This window comes from Malaya genurostris, chromosome 2, assembly GCF_030247185.1.
Source record: "Malaya genurostris strain Urasoe2022 chromosome 2, Malgen_1.1, whole genome shotgun sequence".
NCBI lineage: Eukaryota > Metazoa > Arthropoda > Insecta > Diptera > Culicidae > Malaya > Malaya genurostris.
In genome coordinates, this window is record NC_080571.1 from 59,715,319 (window position 1) to 59,734,713 (window position 19,395).

General features: G+C 37.6%; 1 protein-coding gene across 4 annotated transcripts in view; it reads left to right on the forward strand.

Annotated features, from left to right (window-relative positions):
- Window positions 1–2,836: 2,836 nt before the first annotated feature.
- The window catches only part of LOC131427224 (synaptogenesis protein syg-2), a 957,395-nt gene continuing 940,836 nt past the window's right edge, over window positions 2,837–19,395 (forward strand). For all 4 annotated transcript variants that reach the window (XM_058590216.1, XM_058590219.1, XM_058590218.1 and 1 more), the window contains exon 1: window positions 2,837–4,028. The gene's annotated coding sequence lies outside the window, so the exon portion shown is untranslated. The remainder of the gene's footprint in view (window positions 4,029–19,395) is intronic.

Consider the following 19,395-nt stretch of genomic DNA (forward strand, 5'->3'; position numbering starts at 1 on the left):
TTTCAAGCAGTTTCAATAAGATTGTCCTTTTTAGCTTTTTAATGGATTGTTTTGCTTTGACACTTCTCATGAGTTTTTGGCTAATAAACTTGTTAATAATACCCATTTCAGTTTTGGTTTCTTTGTGCTGTCCTTCAGTAATGATGGTGATAGATAAATAGAAACAAATTTTCTGATTTTAATAACAAAATTAGTTGTCAATGAGAATTTCGTGTTGGATTGAAATATTGCTGGTTTGTGCCCAGGATATCCACCAACTAAACACATTCTCTAAAAATAAGAGTTTTTTCAGCAAAGTAAATTCTCAATTTTAACTAATTTTATAGTCATTTTGGAAATTTTGTTGTTAAAATCAACTAATTCAAAAACAGTAATACGAATTAGGCGCAGAGCTAATTTCGGTCGTTCCGTGTAGTAACGAAGGAGGAAACCCTCCAGCATGTAACTAAAGGGATAGATTCCTCTACGATAATCAATTTGCAACGAAAGATACGAGTATCTTCTATTGCAAGCTCGCCAGAGAATTTTTTTTATTGAAAAGATATTTCTATTCAGGTCTGTTTGCGTACAAGCTTTACGTGACCGATTCAGTCGATTTTTTAAATATTTTTTCTTGTATTTTCCTCCTGCGAGGATTGAAAGGCACTTTGTTCATGGCTCGTCTCGTCATCCATTGCCATAGCGGTGGTATTGTTCGTAGTCTTGAGTTCGTTGCTAGTTGCTGTAGATGCACCTTGTTGTACATTGGTTGCAGTTGCTGGTTGGTTGGAGGGTAAGTTGTTAACTGCAGCTGGTGTACTTTGTTCTATAGGGGATACTGATGGTTTCGTTGAAGAAGATGCTTCATTGTTGTTTGGAGGCTGTCACAGGTGTACTGGGGTTGCTTGGGGTTGGTGTGAAGGAAGCACCGTTGTGTAGTTGTCTCCTTGTCCAGTTTATCACATGGTAAGGTAAGGTGAACAGCTTTCTTGCAATATTAACATGTGGCCATCTGATTGTCATAGGTAACAAGTGATTTGCACGGGATTCTGGTATCCTGACCGAAAGTCACAAAATAAGGTTTAGGTGAATGATGGTTGATGAGTGAGTGTAGCATTAGTGAGGAACTGAGTAAACTTAACGAATATCAGAAAAAGTACCAAGCATTCTACAACGCAATCTAAGAGAGAGCTGCATATAACATGCAATCAAACTTCTAGGTGTGCAGACTTCGCACGATGCTGTCCAAATAAAAATGTACTGATTCAGGTACTGAGTGTGATGAAGTTAGGGTATGGAAAAATAAGATATTGTCGAGGGGGAATCTACAAAGTATTCTACAATCGACAACATTGATGTGTGTAACAAGATTTACATGTAGGGTAACAGAAATATTTTGGCCCACTTTGTAAAAATATCCACTAAATGTTGTAATATCTTTGAAAAACCATTCCACAACAGGTAATTCAATGTGATTAGCTTCAAATTGATGCAACATGGGTTACCTAACATCGGTTAAATCCATAAAGTTTGTTAGGTGGGCCAAAATTCCTGAATTGGCCAAAATACCTCTGTTATCCTATTTCGGATAGAAATACTAGGTGTTATTGGATGGGATAGTAGACGTGAATCATATTATTCCAGGAACACACTTTCAGTTAGAAGGTGAAATTTGTGTCTACACTCACATCTCTCCCGATCAGAGAGTGAATTTACACTTGTTCGAATCTTCGCAAAATGAACGACGCAATTGAACATTGTTGCAAGAATATTCAAATGCGGAGTGATAGAAATAGGTATCACTTCACTGATAATTGGATTAAGTACGTATGCAATACTCGTAAAAATATTCTAAGCTGGGTTCAAATTTACTAGTTGATGGTCATACGAACATTTATCGACTATATTGCTTCATGGATTCCCGTTCCGGAAATACTAGTAATAGTGATCAAAATCTTAGAAATGAATTCATTATTTCGTGGAATCGATTTGTACTAACTAGGTCTTATGGCCATATGCGAAATATAGGCAATTTTCAGACCTGGTTCCTAAACTATATTAATTTTTAGTGTTTTGATGGATCCCACTGATAAATTGGATAAGAATGTAAGCCTAATTATTAGTAGATCAAACTAAAATCATTGGATTTCAAATATTTCAAATCGTTATCTAATTACACATGCTTGATCTTTTTACTATCGAATAGAACAATCAATTCCATCATGACACGCAATCAAACGTATTCCGAACGATCTTCGAATTGACCGTCATGCCCATGTGGGGGCCGCTAGCCGAATCCGTCATCATTGAGAGAAATCATCAGGACCACTATCCCCCCTCCCCTACTTGTCATCGGCCGGCACCAGTTTTTCCATCCGACGGACGGGGCATGCATCATCAAAACAAGTTTGCATCTACCAGACCGTAGGTAAGTAATATGCCATGACTTCCGCTCGCAGGCTTCTGAGTACTGCAACGGGGTTTCTCCATCTGGAGAGAGCAAGGGCGCGCCTTCCGGTGGCAGAGAACGGGAGAGAGAGACAGATAAAAGTGCAATCTCTACGGTGTGCTAGGATCGGATTCACATTTCCCCTCCGTGCGGTAACGCGAGAATCGGAGAGCCGCAGAGCGAGAGTGGAAAATGCGAGAGCATGCATTTTCCCGGTGTTGTTTTGGTAAGTGAGCGGCGGAAGTTAGGAGAGTCGAACCGGTTGATATACCTGCTGAACCGGTTCACAGCGATTGGAAGAGAATCGGCATCCGGTCGGAATATCCTCGGCGGTGGCCGCTCGGTCGCTCGGTCGTCTCGTGGCGCAATGTAATTGTGTGGATAGATGTCAGTAGTGTTTTGAATATCGCCGAGGAAACAATGTAATACCGTGTAGTGCGCGCGTACGTTTTTTTGTTCTCTGTACCCTAGAAAAGCAAGCAGTCTCTCGTTGCCTGCCTGCTTGCCTGCCTGCCAGTCAGTCAGCTTGTCTGCGTTCACTGCTTTCATACGAGGGAGGTCACCGGGATTTTTCACGGTTGTTCTCATCCGGTGACGCGGTGGAGGGTGCGGTACCCAACACGCAGAGATCAAAGGGTTACGAAGGAAGTGATGCCCGCTGAAACGTAAAGGGGTTTGGAAGAGAAGAGACCGCAGTGAAACATCCCAGGTGTTTCGGGCGGGAGAAATCGCTTCGAGGACTAGCGGAATTTTACGGCAGTAATTGTGAATTTTGTTACGAATTGAAAGGAATTGCGAAGTACGCTGCTGCCAGCTGACCTTTTTTTTTGCTCCACCAACCACTGAGTGGCAAGGGGTGCTTGTTTTCTGGGTCAAAATTTTCAATTTCCGCCCGACCGTGACTGTAAACTAAGCTCCCCCGCAAGTGCGTCAAACTGCGGTGGTAACTGAAAGCCGATTTGTTGAATGAGCAAAATACTCGGGGATAAGTGCATGGCATAGCCACTAAATCAACTACCCTCCGACGGTTTAGTGAATTGTGTAAACCCCATTAATCATTATCCTGCATGACAACAAACAAGTCCCAATGTGATTGGCAGTGAATTACCGTCGATGCCTGTGGATCAGTCGATATGCTCAAGTTTACCAAACGAAACAGCATTGGATTACACCGGGCTTACATAATGTGGCAAGTTTGCTGGGTCAAATTAACCTGCTCAACGGTGTTAATTGGATAAGATAATGCGGTTTGGTTGTGTAGAATACGAATACGGACTCGTCGTCGTCGCCGCCAGTCTTAGCGAGTGTCAAATTTCCTAGTTGTTCGATCTACACTAGCGCGAGTGAAGTTGAAATGTTAAACGCAAATCTGGATGGGGGAAAGAAAATAATCAATGAGTTGTTTCCGTGTTTGGCCTATCAATTGAACAAATCCAGTGAATGAAAAAAGTGCAAACCAAAAAAAAAAATAAAAATAAAAATTACGGTGAAACTGATGAAATTGATCGAATCCAACGTGGAACGCAAGGAATCGGAATAGGCTCGTCCGTCGACATACATTCCGGAGACGCTTGTGTCGGAGGTGTAACCGAAAAACCAGGTAGCGTAATCGAATCCAGAGTTAAGTGGTTGAAAATGGTTTGAGCACGGTGTAACGCAGACACTGGCAGTCGAAATTGATTTCATCAATCCGATTAGTCCCGTGTCAGATTCGGGGATTCGCACCGAAAGAGGGCCTCATTTAGGGTATTTAAGAAAAAAAGGTGGGCGGAGTAAAGTTGGAACCGTGTGAAACTGATTCTTACTCCAATAAAAATCTAACGAATAAACAATTTTCTGATCTCATTGATAACTAGAAAGCAATTCGCGTCTCGCAAGCCACATGCGACTCTGCATGTGAATCTGTAGCTCTTTAGTTCCATACGTAAATAATACTTATTTCATGAAAAAAAGACTTAAAAAAGAATGTCATTTCTGGTCGAAATAGTTGTGTTAAATTTAAAAAAAATGGAAAATGGTATTAACCATTCTAAATTAGAGAATGACAAATTGTAGAAGAAATTCTACTCACTTGAAACATTGTACAGATGTCGGTAATTTTTTACCGAATATTCCACAACTTATTGTTCGGCCATCGGTTTGATAATTGAATCGATCGCAAAGCGTTTGGTAATTCAATTTTCGTCGATCTGTCAGAAACAATCCAACAGTTGAGAACTGAACAGAAACTGTGTTGGGTTCACACTTGAGCAAACCTGATATATAAGCCTGGTCCAAAACTGACTCGATTTTCAGTTCAACAGTGTTGAAACTAGTCAGGCTGGCAAGTGATCGGTAAAATCGAAAAAACCGAAAAAAAAAGTCGGGAATTTTTGTTGAAAAACCGGGAAAAAATATCACTAACCAAAATACGAGTAACAATTGCTGGCGTCATAATTTTTTGGCATTAAAAATGCCTTACTCTTCACTATATGGGACCGGGTGTCAATTAAAAGTTTCAAAAATAGTCGCGTAACCTTTTTGTGTCATAATTTTGAACGTTAATAGCTCAGTCATTTGTTGACGGATTGATATAGTTTAACAACCAATCGATTCGGAAACTTTTAACTTAAACATGTATGACGACGTCGTTTCAGTATTTCAATAGCATACTATTGAAAAAATGGTTAGAGTGGACCTATGTTTTCATCCACCAATCCCAGTTGTATAAAATGATGTCAACTTCTTGTTCGGCATAGGAGGCTTTGCGTCATGCATAAAAAACACCGCATCGTTATGCGTAATATGAAGAGAAATCTATAAATATAGGCTGCACAATATTTCTTTGCCTAGTTGATGTTTGACTTTGAATGAAACTAGTAGCTCGTCCAGTGAGCTGATGACTGAATTGTATATGCGTTCACTTGCTGGATTGTCGCTTTTGCATTGGTGTGTTGGTGAAATTTCCTGTTGTCTTCGCAACACTGTGTTCGCTTGAGTATCTTATATATCATCTGTCTATTGAAGAACCGAATCAGCGTAGTTACCGATTCTTTTGAAATATCCCATGCATTTAGCAAATTTTTGGTCGATTTTGCCATTAAAAATGCCTTACACTTCGCTTCCCGAGGCTGGGTGTCAATTCAAAACATGCAAAACTAATCGCGTAACATTTTTCTATCATAATTTTGAACGCTTATAACTTAGTAATTTGTTGATGGATTTATATAATCCAACAACCAATCGATTCGGAAACATTTAACTTAAACTTATGAGATAACGTCATTTGAATATTTCAATTGCATACCATTGAAAAATTGGATTGAATTGAGTGTTTCATTTTGGTTCTCTGGTAACTATAAGCGAATTTCAATTTAACGGCGATAGATTTTTCGGATCTAATTTGCAGCGCTTGTTCCTCGATGATTTGTTAATGGATTTTCCTAATTAAAATAATTCCAAAGCTTCAATATTGCAAGCTTAAAAATGTTTTAATTTGTGAACGGATCGGCTTGCATACTTAAATCTCCATTCCCATTCGAACAAAACGGTGGAGCGCAAATGGATTCAGTATAAAGTTGTATTCATCTTTTTTATTGAATGTGACTGAACAAGTTATTGTTCCACCAGGAATTAAACGCCTCAAAAGATTCAAAATTCAATTCTCAAACTTGTCTAAAAGCGGCATCCTCGGTTTAGTAGTATAAATGAGTTCCACAGGCTCACATATACAGTACAATTAGATGCAATGTCGTATAGTATCAAAGATAAACTCAAGGTAAGTTTACTTGTGATTTTATACGTATCGTTTGAATAGGAACCCACGTAGAATTTGGTTAACCGCCAGTTTCAGTTTAATTATTATTTGCTTCAAAACAACAAGCGTCTGATGGCTACACGCGTTGTAACTATGACAATGTTCATACATGTGTCAATAACATCAAGTTACAATATGAACAAAATTTCGGAATTTTGTTGAGTATCCATTCCGTATATTCCTAATGTGCTAAAGTTTCAATGTAAGCAAGTAACTATTTTGTGAGGACTGTTTCACATATTTTCTTCCTCGGATCGATTAACTGTTTATAAAATTAATAAGTTTGTAAGTTTTTCGAAAATTTTCATCATAAAATAAAACCGTTTCATTTGTCCAGGTCCATATCTTTAGGTTGTTTGTATCTAAAATTGAGCTTACTTGAAACTTTGAATTCATCATAATTGACTTCTAGTTGAAGGACGTTATTCAAAAACTTAACAATTTAAAAATTTGTGGAAAGGGATCAAAATTGAATAGAATCAATTATGAAGAAAGAATCAAATTGTCAATTTTATCATTCGCTAACAATCTAAGCGCTTAAACTAGAGCAAGTTTGTAATTAGTCAATTGAATAAGTTCTTAGTTTAGTGTTTAATCATCATTATCATCTTTATTTTTGTATTTATTATGGAGACCCTAGAAACGTTTCATTTTTATTGTTATTGTGCTCGGTCGTGTCTTGCATACAACCCTCTAATTTTTTTATTCAACTAATGAGAAGTAGGAAACGATACCCAATTTTGCATTGGAGCAAGATGTTCAGTAAAAGTGTTGAAACAACAATGGAAATTGGGTCCATGTTTCGTACAAAAATTTTTAAGGGCTCAACAGCAGTTTTTGATAAACTTTCTTAGTTGTTATCAAGAACAGCACCATGAAAGCTCATCTCGGAAAAAATAGGATAATTTGGATGCTTCTGTTGGATTTTAATTAAGTTTTAGAATGAGTATTCTATTTTGTATTACTTGCAAAATTGTTGGCAAAGTCTCAAGATAACATCGGGAAAGTTCCTAATGAAATTAATAATTAAAATTCTTGAGAGCCTTCATTTTTTTTACGTTTGCTAGTGAAGTTGCTTCAGTAATGTCATCTTGAGACAATTCGTAGGTTATGTGTGAGATTTCAATACTTCGACTTCGATGTTTGTAGTGAGTATTTGATTTCCTTTGAGAGCTGAAACTGGTTTGATTTGTTAAGTGAATCCATGTTGAATTTTATTCTAAAGGTCCTCAGCTAGTCCATAGTAGGATCACAAGAACGTTGATATTGATGTAGTTGAAGGAGAATTAAATATTGTTTTTAAGCTTTTGGAACTGATAGACTCCTAATCTCAATAATGTAATTATTTAAATAATGTATGGCTGTATCGATATTTCCCAAAACGTGGTCGTGGCAACCGAACGGTTTTGCAAAATTTCAGGTATTTGTACGTTTTTTCCCATAAATACATTTATTTCATAGGCAATATACATAAGTTTTTCTTCGCCGTGGCATCCACAATACATAGTACTTTTAATCTAATACATTTCGAATATCATATTAGTTTCAATTTTCTTTGCGTTCCGCCTTCGGCTCGTCAGTGCTTAAATCAGTTCAAATTGAACTGCCATCTCGTGCTTAGCAGTTCAACTTAAACCGCTAAGCAGACGCAAAGCTTACACAACTTATGTAACGCTTTTGGATATTACACATAAGTGCAATATCCTTTCTGACGTCTCGGGCGTAAACGAATGACGACTGGCTACTGGTCGCCGCAGAGATTTGAAAATTTGGGGTTTTTTTGTTTTGTGCAAAAAGCACATATTTTGTTTCAATTTTCTTTGCGTTTCGCCTTCGGCTCGTCAGTGGTTAAAGCAGTTCAAATTGAACTGCCATCTCGTGCCTAGCAGTTCAACTTAAACCGCTAAGCATTATCATATTAGTATTTTGGTATTCATTAGTTAATCTAAATACTGTTATCGAGCGATTTGCAATTATAAATTACATTAAATAAAATACATTCATTTTGTACATGTTCTTATAACTATTTAAGTTTGTTTGTATCAGTTCATCACTTTTATTTAATATAAGATAGCTGGCTATTGGTTGAACTTATGGAAGAGAAAACAGTCTAACATAAAATAAAATTTAAATTGGAACTCCAGTGAACTTAATTAAATGATAAAGAAGTTTCCTGTATGGAAGGTCACGACCAGCAAGAAATAGCGACCTAGGACATTGGATAGTTTACCTTGGGTACGAATGGATGTCAGACGAAAGTAATGCAAGGCAATCATTCGTCCCTTTATTTCTACGGAAGCCAAACTGAGTATCTGACAACAAACCGTTCGTCTCGACCCAAGTGTTGAGACGTCGAAGAATAATTTTTTCGAACAATTTTCTGATGCAGGACAACATCGCAATGGGTCTTTATGAGTTGTGATTGGAAGCTGGTTTCCCCGGCTTTTGAATGGCGATAACCTTCACTTGCTTCCAGTCAGGTGGAACAATATTTTGCTCAAGAAACTTGTTGAACAATTCCAACAAACGTCTTTTTTCAAGGTCGGGCAGATTCTTCACCAGGTTGAATTTAATTCTGTCCAACTTAGGAGCGTTATTGTTACAAGACATAAGTGATATGGAAAATTCCATCATTGAAAAGGGGCTATCAATGGAATCATCATTTGGAGAAGACTCTCTAATAATGATATGCGTAGGAACAGAATCTGGACAAACTTTCCTCGTAAAATCAAATATCCATCGGATCGTGTTTTCCTCACTCTCATTTCCTACGTTACGAATCCTCATTCGTCTGGCCGTATTCCAAAGAGTGCTCATTAAGGTTTCTTTTGACAAACCTTCGACAAAATGTCTCCAATAGCTACATTTCTAGGCCCGAAGTATGCTCTTGTACTTTGTTTCTAAAGTCAAAAGTTCTGAGGAGTTACGCCTGTTCGTTTTAAAAACGTCTTGAAACCAATTTGCTTCGCGTGTTTAGCATCTGAGCACTCTTTGTCCCACCAAGGGTTTGGAGGCCTTCTGTTAGACGATGGACAAAGAAATCGTTTGGTTTGTGCTTGTTCTGCGGCCTCCAGCATCGAACAAACGAGCAAGTGGGGTAAGCTCTTCCATTGAGTTCAAGGTACTTGAGATATTACTTTGGTATTTAGTCCAGTCAACATTTTTTATCAAATCATATGAAATATGAACTGAATTAGCAATGCTTTTGTTACTGCTAATTGAGATGATGATTGGTAAATGATCACTACCGTGTAAATCAGGAAATACTTTCCATGTGCAATCTAGTCGAATTGAAGTCGAGCAAAGAGATAAATCTAATGCACTTGGATGTGCAGGAGGTCTTGGGATCCGTGTCATGCTACCCATATTTAAAACCGTCATGCTTAAATTGTCGCAAATGTTATATATTAAAGATGATTTGCTATCATTGTAAACGGAACCCCACATAATTCCGTGCGAAAATCAAATCTCCCAGAATCGTGGAGCAGGGAGGGCTTATACCCGGTCGTTCGAGAAGCAAAAATCTTCTGGATTTTACCTCGACCTATATTTCTAGTTTGGAGGAAAATGTACAAACTGATGCTATATACACCGAATTCTATTATGTAAGATATCGCGTCTGGGTGCAACACTTAAGTTCATTGATTGGCTATGCTCTTACTTGAGTGGTAGAGTCTTAAGAGTCAAGTTTGATTTCTGTGTGACATATTCGTTAACGAACATATCAGGTGTACCTCAAGGCAGCAATCCCGATACAAATCTTTTCTCGCTGTTTTGTAATGACTCTACTTTGCTGCTCAGTGGTTGCTGCAAATTAGTTTACGCCGACGATTTGAAATTATATCTTGAGGTACGCTCTATTGACGACTGCGTTCGTCTTCAAAAGCTTCTGGATGGATTCGTTACCTGATGTCGAAGGAACTGGCTTATCGTCAGCACAGCAAAATGTCAGGTCATTACATTACACCAAATTTTGAATCCATCGCAGTTTAACTATGAAATTGACGGACAATCCTTGACCAATGACCTTGGTGTTTTGTTAGATTCTATACTCACTATTAGTTTGCATCGTTCATCATTAATTACAACAGCGACTCGATAATAGTTTTGTTGCTAAAATCGGATGTGGTTTTAAAGATGCACATTGTTTGAAGGCGTTATATTGCTCGCTAGTTCGACCCATGCTTAATGCTAGCATAGTTTGGAGTCTGTATCAGCTAGGTTGAAGTTTGCGAATTGAACGTTCGCAGAAAAAAATTGTTCGATTTGCTTAAAGAACCCTTCCTTGTCAAAATCCGCAAGATTTTCCACCGTATTCTGATCGCTGTCAAGCGCAGTTTATTTTTTTTTTGCTAATATATCTATATTCTGCTTTTTGAACGTAGACTTTCAGCCTAATAATGTATTTTTTTTTTGTTAACAGGAGATTTGTGAAATGTCTTCCGTCACGTATGTTTCATAGTCCTGTACGATGCAACTTGCATTTTTTGTTTAGTAACGAGTCATATCCCGATCAACAGAGCATAACAGGATTCTATCAAAATTATATATGATCTTAATATTTATATCTCATTATGTTATAAATATGATTACAAATCAGAAGCAAACATTCAGATTTTATTAAGATTATAGCAAGTCCAGATATTGTATTAAGGGCCGTTATATTTCAGGTAAAATTATACTAGAGAATTGATAAAAAATGAGTTCAAACACTTTTGTTGATCATATTTTTAGCTTTCAACCCGGAAAATGCTATGCTCCAATGAAGAGCAGTAACAAACATTTTTCCTATTTCACATACCTGAAGATGCTTTTGAAAACAATAATTTAATATTTGATTTTGAAATGACGGGCTAAATTTTAAATTTGAGAACGTAGTAATTCCTACTTACATCGTGCACAATTTTTGTTCAAATATTAATTTTAAATTGAAAATAAATATTTTTCAAGATGATTTTGCGCTTTTTCTCTTATGAACAAAGAAAGGTTAGGCAAAAGCTTTAAAACTCGACTAATAAATATTGGAAAAAGTGATATAGCATTCGACTCAGTTCATTGAGTTCGCAATGTTTCCCAAGAGATTATTTTCACAAGCATGGAGTAAAATGAATGCTTAAATTCTTCAATTTTATCGGTGGCCGATTTTTGTTTCCGAAAACACAGAGTGATAAGTGCTAAAAATTTCAAAACGTCTTTAAAAGTGACGCTGCAATAAACAGAAAACAAAATCTAAACTGAGCTCAAAATCAAAATCTAAACTCAGCTCAATACTTTCTCGATTTATAGGTCTTTTATTTGCAGATTGAAAATAGCGACTTCGGTTTAACGGATCCCGGATGTACTGAAAATAGAGAAAAAAATCTTAAAAAATTTGTATCGATTTATGTTTAGTTCTTGCTGTACTTTATACTATGTTGATCTGATGATTCTTTTAACGTAGTTCTAAACAAAAAATTTTGTTAATATTATATTGAAAAATGTTCACTGGTGGCGCTGATGATATCATCATGACCTAACGCAAACTAAAGTAATATCCAATCACTTTCACAATTTTTGGATCAAAAATCAGTGAAATCGAAATGAGTGTGTTAGGTCATCAATTAATAAGATCTACGAATTGCAGATATCGAATTCTGCCCGTTGTCATGACATTCATGAATCAGACAAAAAACGGTTTATTACACCATAATACCTTCGATTCGAAAAGAACAATCTATTCATATCTGATAAATTTATGATAGTCGCATTTCGTAGTATTTTAATTACTTTCAATCCGGAACCATCAGCTGGGATTCGAAATTTGCAATGTAGAGTTTAAAGCAACCGACCCGCATTATGAGACTTTCCATTGGAATCATTTTTCTGTGAGTCAATCTAGGTAGATATCAAACAATCAAACCGGAATGAAAGTTCAATTTTGATGGTTTTTGAACAATACTTGCGGGGCTTCTGGCTGCGGATATCGCAAACTAATGTGACTAATAGGCAATTGGTTGATCATCAATCATAAAAATTTGCTATTCGAATCGATGTTATATACACTTCTGATTTTTCACTCACTTCCAAACGAATTTTTATTCTAAACTAAATTTACGAAAATCGATTCAGCCATCTTCGAGAAAATTAAGTGCACATTTTAATCAAATATACCCGCCAATCGACATACATACACGTACAGACAATTCACTACTTCAATTGAACGAGCCAGCTTTGTACCAAGAGGGCCGACTTTCAATTCGAATCAGTTCGAATTGAAAGTCGGCCCTCTTGGTACAAAGAAGAAAAAAACTGAAAAACTATCATTCATTAGTTAATTTCCTCAGATTCTATAAGTTAGTTTTGTTTCACTGAATTTAGTCTTTTCCGTTCATTTACAACTATTCTTCAGTACTTGCTTGCTCATAGTTCTAAAATAGTCCCTTTGTCATTCATATGCCGGTTGGAAGGAAACGACGAAAAAGGTGGAGAGCGATAGGTTATTTTTGTAGCAATATGGACTTACACTAGTTATTATATGATGCCAATATATTCTCCCAACCTCAGTTGGTCCCAATGCAATTGTAGCTTATGTTGGCAACTCAAAACTTTCCGGTTCGAAACCAGTTGCTTAACTGTTCATGTTTTTTTTCGCAAATCAAATCGCCTAAAGGTATGCCATTTCATATTACTTCGCTAAATCTATTCTTAGATTTGCACGATAAAGCCTTTCCCCCCAAAAAATGGGTAATAACAGCTGAAAATTAGTACTAAATCTGTAACAAATTTAGATATAATATTGATATTTACATATCAAGGTTTGTGACAATTTTGTTATCACCTAGGTTAAATTGAGTTGTATTTTTTGTTACTTTAACAATTAACGAGGCCAAGATTATGACTAATTTAGACAAAAAAAAAACGAAACAAGTTAAAATACAGGGAAAGAGAAGTCTCGGGGCTAACAAAGAAAATTTTTCAGTATAATCTCCATCCAGAGTGATAAAGGGTTCCCGGTTCGGATAGTAAATGGTAAAAGACCTTTATCACAACTTTTCGACATACCAGAGACTTGGGTGATTCGCATTGTTCAGATGCCTAAGCCCAACTCCTCTGGTAGAAGGTAAAAGTTAAGTTACTAGAAGATTTCTGCTTGCTTAAATGACCCTCTGTCACGTCTCACTTTTCCGTTCTATATTTTCACATCCTTGCTCTCCCTTGAGTACTATCATTCTATAATTTTCATTGTCTGTTTCTACAAAAAAAAGATCTCTGGTTAGGAGAATATCGCAAAAAGAAAAAAGAAATATTGACTACTAAACTTAGTCGTTAAAAAAAGAAAAAGAGTTAATCATTACCCTATAATATCGGAACCGGAGGTCGGATCTGAATGAGTATATTTTAAGACCCTGAGAGCTTTAACTTGAATCATGATTTGTGAGAATCTGCTTAACCGTTGCTGAAAAATCGAAGTGAGTTCCGTTTTTGAAGGTTTTCTTCTCTATTACCGGTGCGTTCGGAAGCGGAAACCGGGTACTAGTAGTCCCAAAGTAGATTTATGTATCCACTAACAAGGTCTGCCAACTAGATGAATTTATTAGTAAATTTTATAAAAATTTGCACCTCGCTTCGCCATCACTTTTGATAAAATCCTCATGAAATTAAATTTATTTCACTTAGCGCGATCGGATTTCGGATCTGGATCAACTTTTTATTGAACTTTTTAGAGCATTTTCAGATCTTTCATTCGCATCTTAGTGTGTAAAATTGGATGAAAAAAAAAAATTGGGAAAATTGAATGCGCATTTTCTCATTTGCACATATTGCCATGTAATTCCGAAACCGGAAGTCGGATCGGGATAAAATTCAATAGCGATCTATGGAACCATAAAACCTTTCATTTGAACCTAAGTTTGTGAAAATCTGTTCAGCCGTCTCTGAGAAAATCGAATGACATTATTTGTCACATACACACACAGACATTTTGTGATCTCGACGAACTGAGTCGAATGGTATATGCCACTCGGCCCTCCAGGCCTTTGACAAGGCCTTCAAAATAGGCTTCCGTTTCTTCAATGACCATTCAACGAATTTTTTTTTCCCTGGAGAAACCTTTTCAGATTTGGAAATAGATAATAGTTGCTGGGGGCAAGGTCTGGAGAGTGTGGGGGATGGTAGAGCAATCCGTACCGCAAACCATTCAATTTCACCGTAGCTTTTATGCATGGAAAGGACACAAAACTCGTCTTTTACCATAGCTTGATGCAAACTAGAACTCGTCTGACACAATCATCTGTTATTCAAACACTAGTGGATAGATTGTCATGAAAGTTGGTATTGGGCCACCTAGAGGCTTGTTCTCAACAAAATATACACGGGTCGAAACTAGTTCCAGGAAGTATCTTCTGGGATTTCATCGACATCGTTTTAGTGTCCTGCTCAGTTGACTATGTAACCTCCTGTTTTTTATCCACATCTTTTACCGACACATTGGGCTTCCTCTTGCACATTTTTATCACTTGTTTCTCATCTAGTTTTTGCGTCAACTGCTGGGTTGGCAATCCTGCTGTCGAGACGCCATTTGCGAAACTTCAAATTTAAAAGTAAACAATTTGCATGTCGACGCAAAGGGAAAAGGAACTCTTACGTTGACTCTGACCAATCACGCGGGAAAGTTGCCAAAAAATATTTCCACACTTTTGGAGCTTATTTTTCAGGAAGCGATTGTGATGAATTGTGTTTATTCGGTTCTATTAGAAATCGTTGAACGCTTCTTAAAAAGCATGATTTGCGGTGTCCACTGTATCTCAGCGCAGACTAATCAGAAGTGAATAAATGAACGCAGCATAGTTAGAGAAGAAGTTTTTCTAGATCCCAACGTTTCTGTTTGATTTTTTAAAATTTTTTGTGGTTGTTTAAAATGAAAGCTACGATTTTTCACGAAAAAAATTGCCATTTTGCAGCTGTTAAACCTCCCCAAAGAAACAAACAACGATAAAGAAAACGTTGGGGTCTGGATTTTTATATGTAGAAGTGTGTGCAAAATTGGAAAAAAAATTGGTGCAGTAGTTTTTGAATGACGATGGACACGGACTTTCCAAACCTGCTTTCGAGAAAAATGCGTTTGAAGTTTTTTGTCTATAAAATTAATGGTAACAATTAATTACTCCAGTGAGCCCATAGGGTCTAAAATTTCCAAAAAGTCATATTTTTTTCTTTTATAATTTATTATAATGAAACATTTCAAGAATATTTTGTCAAGTTTGGAAGTCAATCGAAGTAGAAATCTTGGGCCTGTTCTTGCTTCTTCGTTCTTGCTTCTTCGTCGAATGAGATAGCCATAGATTAAGGTCTATAACTTCCAGAGTTTCGTTCCAATAGGCTAGAAATTTCACAGAATATTCTTGAAATGTTTTACTATAAGACAATATAAAGAAAAAAGTAAATGATTTTTCAGAAGTGTTAGACCCTACCCGCCCCTTAAGTGAATGCTGTATACAATACAGTTATTATGTAATGTTTTTCTTAACGTTCCGAAAGGAAAAAGTTAAAAACTTTCTGATAACAATAGATAATAGATAGTAGTCATTCTAAATGAACCAAGCCAAATAAAATAACAGATCGGCTGAAAAGTTCGTATCGTTTCTATGAGAGGGCGCCACTAGAATTAAATCCATACCATTTTCAGTTAGTACCAACCTTCAAAAGATACGTGTATAAATTTGACAGCTGTCTGATTATTAGTTTGTGAGATATTGCATTTTGAGTGAAGCTACTTTTGTTATTATGAAAAAAATGGAAAAAAGGAATTTCGTGTGTTGATGAAACACTACGTTTTGATGAAAAAAAGTGGCGCCGATACCAAAAAATGGCTTGATGAGTGTTACCCAGACTCTGCACCGGGCGAAGCAACAATTCGTAAGTGGTTTGCAAAATTTCGTACTGGTCATATGAGCACCGAAGACGATGAACGCAGTGGACGTCCAAAAGAGGCTGTTACCGATGAAAACGTGAAAAAAAATCCACAAAATGATTTTCAATGACCGTAAAGTGAAGTTGATCGAGATAGCTGACACCCTAAAGATATCAAAGGAACGTGTTGGACATTTTATTCACGAATATTTGGATATGAGAAAGCTTTGTGCAAAATGGGTGCCGCGTGAGCTCACAATCGATCAAAAACAACAACGAATTGATGATTCTGAGCAGTGTTTGGAGCTGTTATATCGAAATAAAACCGATTTTTTTTCGTCGATATATAACAATGGACGAAACATGGCTCCATCACTTCACTCCGGAGTCCAATCGACAGTCAGCTGAGTGGACTGCACGCGATGAACCGAACCCAAAGCGTGGAAAGACTCACCAATCAGCCGGTAAGGTTATGGCGTCTGTATTTTGGGATTCGTATGGTATAATTTTCATCGACTACCTTGAAAAGGGAAAAAACCATCAACAGTGACTATTATATAGCGTTATTAGAGCGTTTGAAGGACGAAATTTCAAGAAAACGGCCTCATTTGAAGAAGAAAAAAGTTTTGTTTCATCAAGACAATGCACCGTGTCACAAGTCGATGAAAACCATGCTGAAATTGAACGAATTGGGCTTCGAATTGCTCCCTCATCCACCGTATTCTCCAGATTTGGCCCCCAGTGACTTTTTCCTGTTCTCAGACCTCAAGAGAATGCTCGCTGGTAAAAAATTTAGAAGCAATGAAGAGGTAATCGCTGAAACTAAGGCCTATTTTGAGGCAAAGGACAAATCGTACTACAAAAATGGTATCGAAAAGTTGGAAGATCGCTATAATCGCTGTATCGCCTCTGATGGCAATTATGTTGAATAATAAAAACGAATTTTGGCAAAAAAATGTGTGTTTCTATTAAACGATACGGACTTTTCAGCCGAACTGTTACATTTACTTTTCGAGAAATTTGTTACTGAAAGAATTCGCATCGATGGGAATGCGGTGTTTGGAAGAAGATAATAGGTTTAGTAAGAGCAAGTTTTCTGCTAGCTCAAACGACCCTTTTTAAGTCTCATTTTGTCGCCTTTTAGCGTTCTTACCGCAAACACCAACAGAGTGCTTGTCATTACTGTTGTCTCCGAAAAAAAAAATGATTTAAAACACAAAGCTATCCATTTTATACTAGCTCACCAAGAAGTTCACTAGGAATAATTGCGGAGTTAGAGGGGAGCTAAGGAAATATTTACTGTTCGATAACATTACGGAGATAAAAGTTTTTGAGGGCTAATTTTTTACTCTGAATTTGGAAACAGACGCCTAAACACGGAAATCATCGAAGGGCAATCGCTATATTAGAAAGCCGTATTTTGCCTTATCGGAATTATCAAACAAAACACAGCCATCCATCCTGTATCGGAAAACGCTCGAAAATGTTACCATAAATCAGAATAACTCATGCCCCAGGCAATTATCATCGATCTAAAATTCATAAGACCCATCCAAGTGACAAGTGTAATGTTCCACAGTCGGCAAGAAGCACCAAACCTGACCGGCTGCTCAGCCCACCGGAATCCTCCCGGCAACCGGCCCCGGTGGCAATGGTAGTGTATGTGTGACCTACACCAACCAGATAAGATAAGGTGATATATGCTCGAATAAAATTAGTGCTGCTGACAAGCCGAACGTCTGTCCCCATTATGCGGCTAAGCCCGAAAAACATGACTCGGCTCGGTGGAAAACCGCAGCATCAGGCAGGAGCAACTCGGCCGTATCGAGCTTTTCAGCAGCAGCAGTACGACCCTCACGACGACGCTAGCCTGGTTCTCACTGCCATCTGTCCCCGTGCTTTGTTGCTCCTGCTACCCCTGCTACCTCTCATACACACACACACACAGAGTATCTCGCCAACAGCCCACCGTTAGTTGAACGCAGTCGGGCTTTTGGGAATGCTTTGTCAGCTGTTGGGTTATTTTTACTGCACAGAAGGCTTGGCCTGGCTCGAGTTTCGACTCGACACGACTCGATACGGGAACTTGAGTGGACGGGATAAATATGATATGCATTGCAGGCAGACGTGGTCACGGTGGCAGTGAAAAAATAAACCGGAAAACGAGGCCAACGTAGACTCTATAAAAGTGATCCTGCCCCAACCGTTGCAACAGTAGTCATCCGTAAATCGTGACCCATTTATTTTGCAAGTATGCGGATGTACTTACCGGTTGGTGTTTTGTTGTTGGCTGTAGTCACTTTCGGTTGGGCGGGCAATCAGCTCGATAATCCAGTTCTAGGCTTTGCAGCTCATGGCAACGGAAAGTCATATTGCATTTCTGATGGTGGTTAAAACAAACAGAGTCGTAAAACGGTTCCAAGAATGAAACCTATGTCATCCGAATAGCATTGGGCTAGTGTTTCTACAAGAGGTCGTAAAATCGAACTATATGCTGTTATGATGTGTATTATTAGAATGGTAGAATATATTTATACAGTGTACAGAAAATCAATGAAGGTCCTCTTCATAGTATCGTCTTGAGATTGTTGTCATCCTTTCATTGAATTGAACGAAACTGTTTACGATTACGAATTGATGTGTTCAAAACCGTTTGTTTTTCTCAATTAATTGTAGGACAATTGTACCAATAGTCATCTCGAATCATTTGAAACAGTTGTCAGAATTCTTCAACCTCAAGCAAACTGTGAATGAATTCACGAGAATTTCCAGACATAGTAGAACTTTAATAGATCACGTGTATTCAAATTTTGACGGTATTCGTTCATTAGTGGCGGACGGTTGTAAGATTTCGGATCATGAAACAATCTCAGTTTACTTGACGAGAGGTTCCATACTAAAAGAAAAGAAAATTAGAATAAAATGCTGGAAAAATAATCAAGCCAAGCTATATCTCAACTGGTATCAAGAAGCCTGGATTTTACGCAGTCGGCTGGAAATTTAGATAGCAGAGCGACTGTTCTGACTGACGTGTTGAAAAGGTGTACTAGTTGCTTGGTATCTGAGAAATACGATAGCTTGACTAGCTCGAGCCGGTGGTACTCTTTAGACCTTTTACGGTTGTAGCGAGAGTGGGATAAAAAGCAAGGGTTTCCAACAAGCCACAAAGGTGTCAAGTAATCCTGGATTACTCTTTTTTTGCAAGTAATCCAGTAATCGGTAGATAACATTAGGAATCCAAAAGTAATCATTAGTAATCTTAAGTAGTACAAGTAATCTCTTA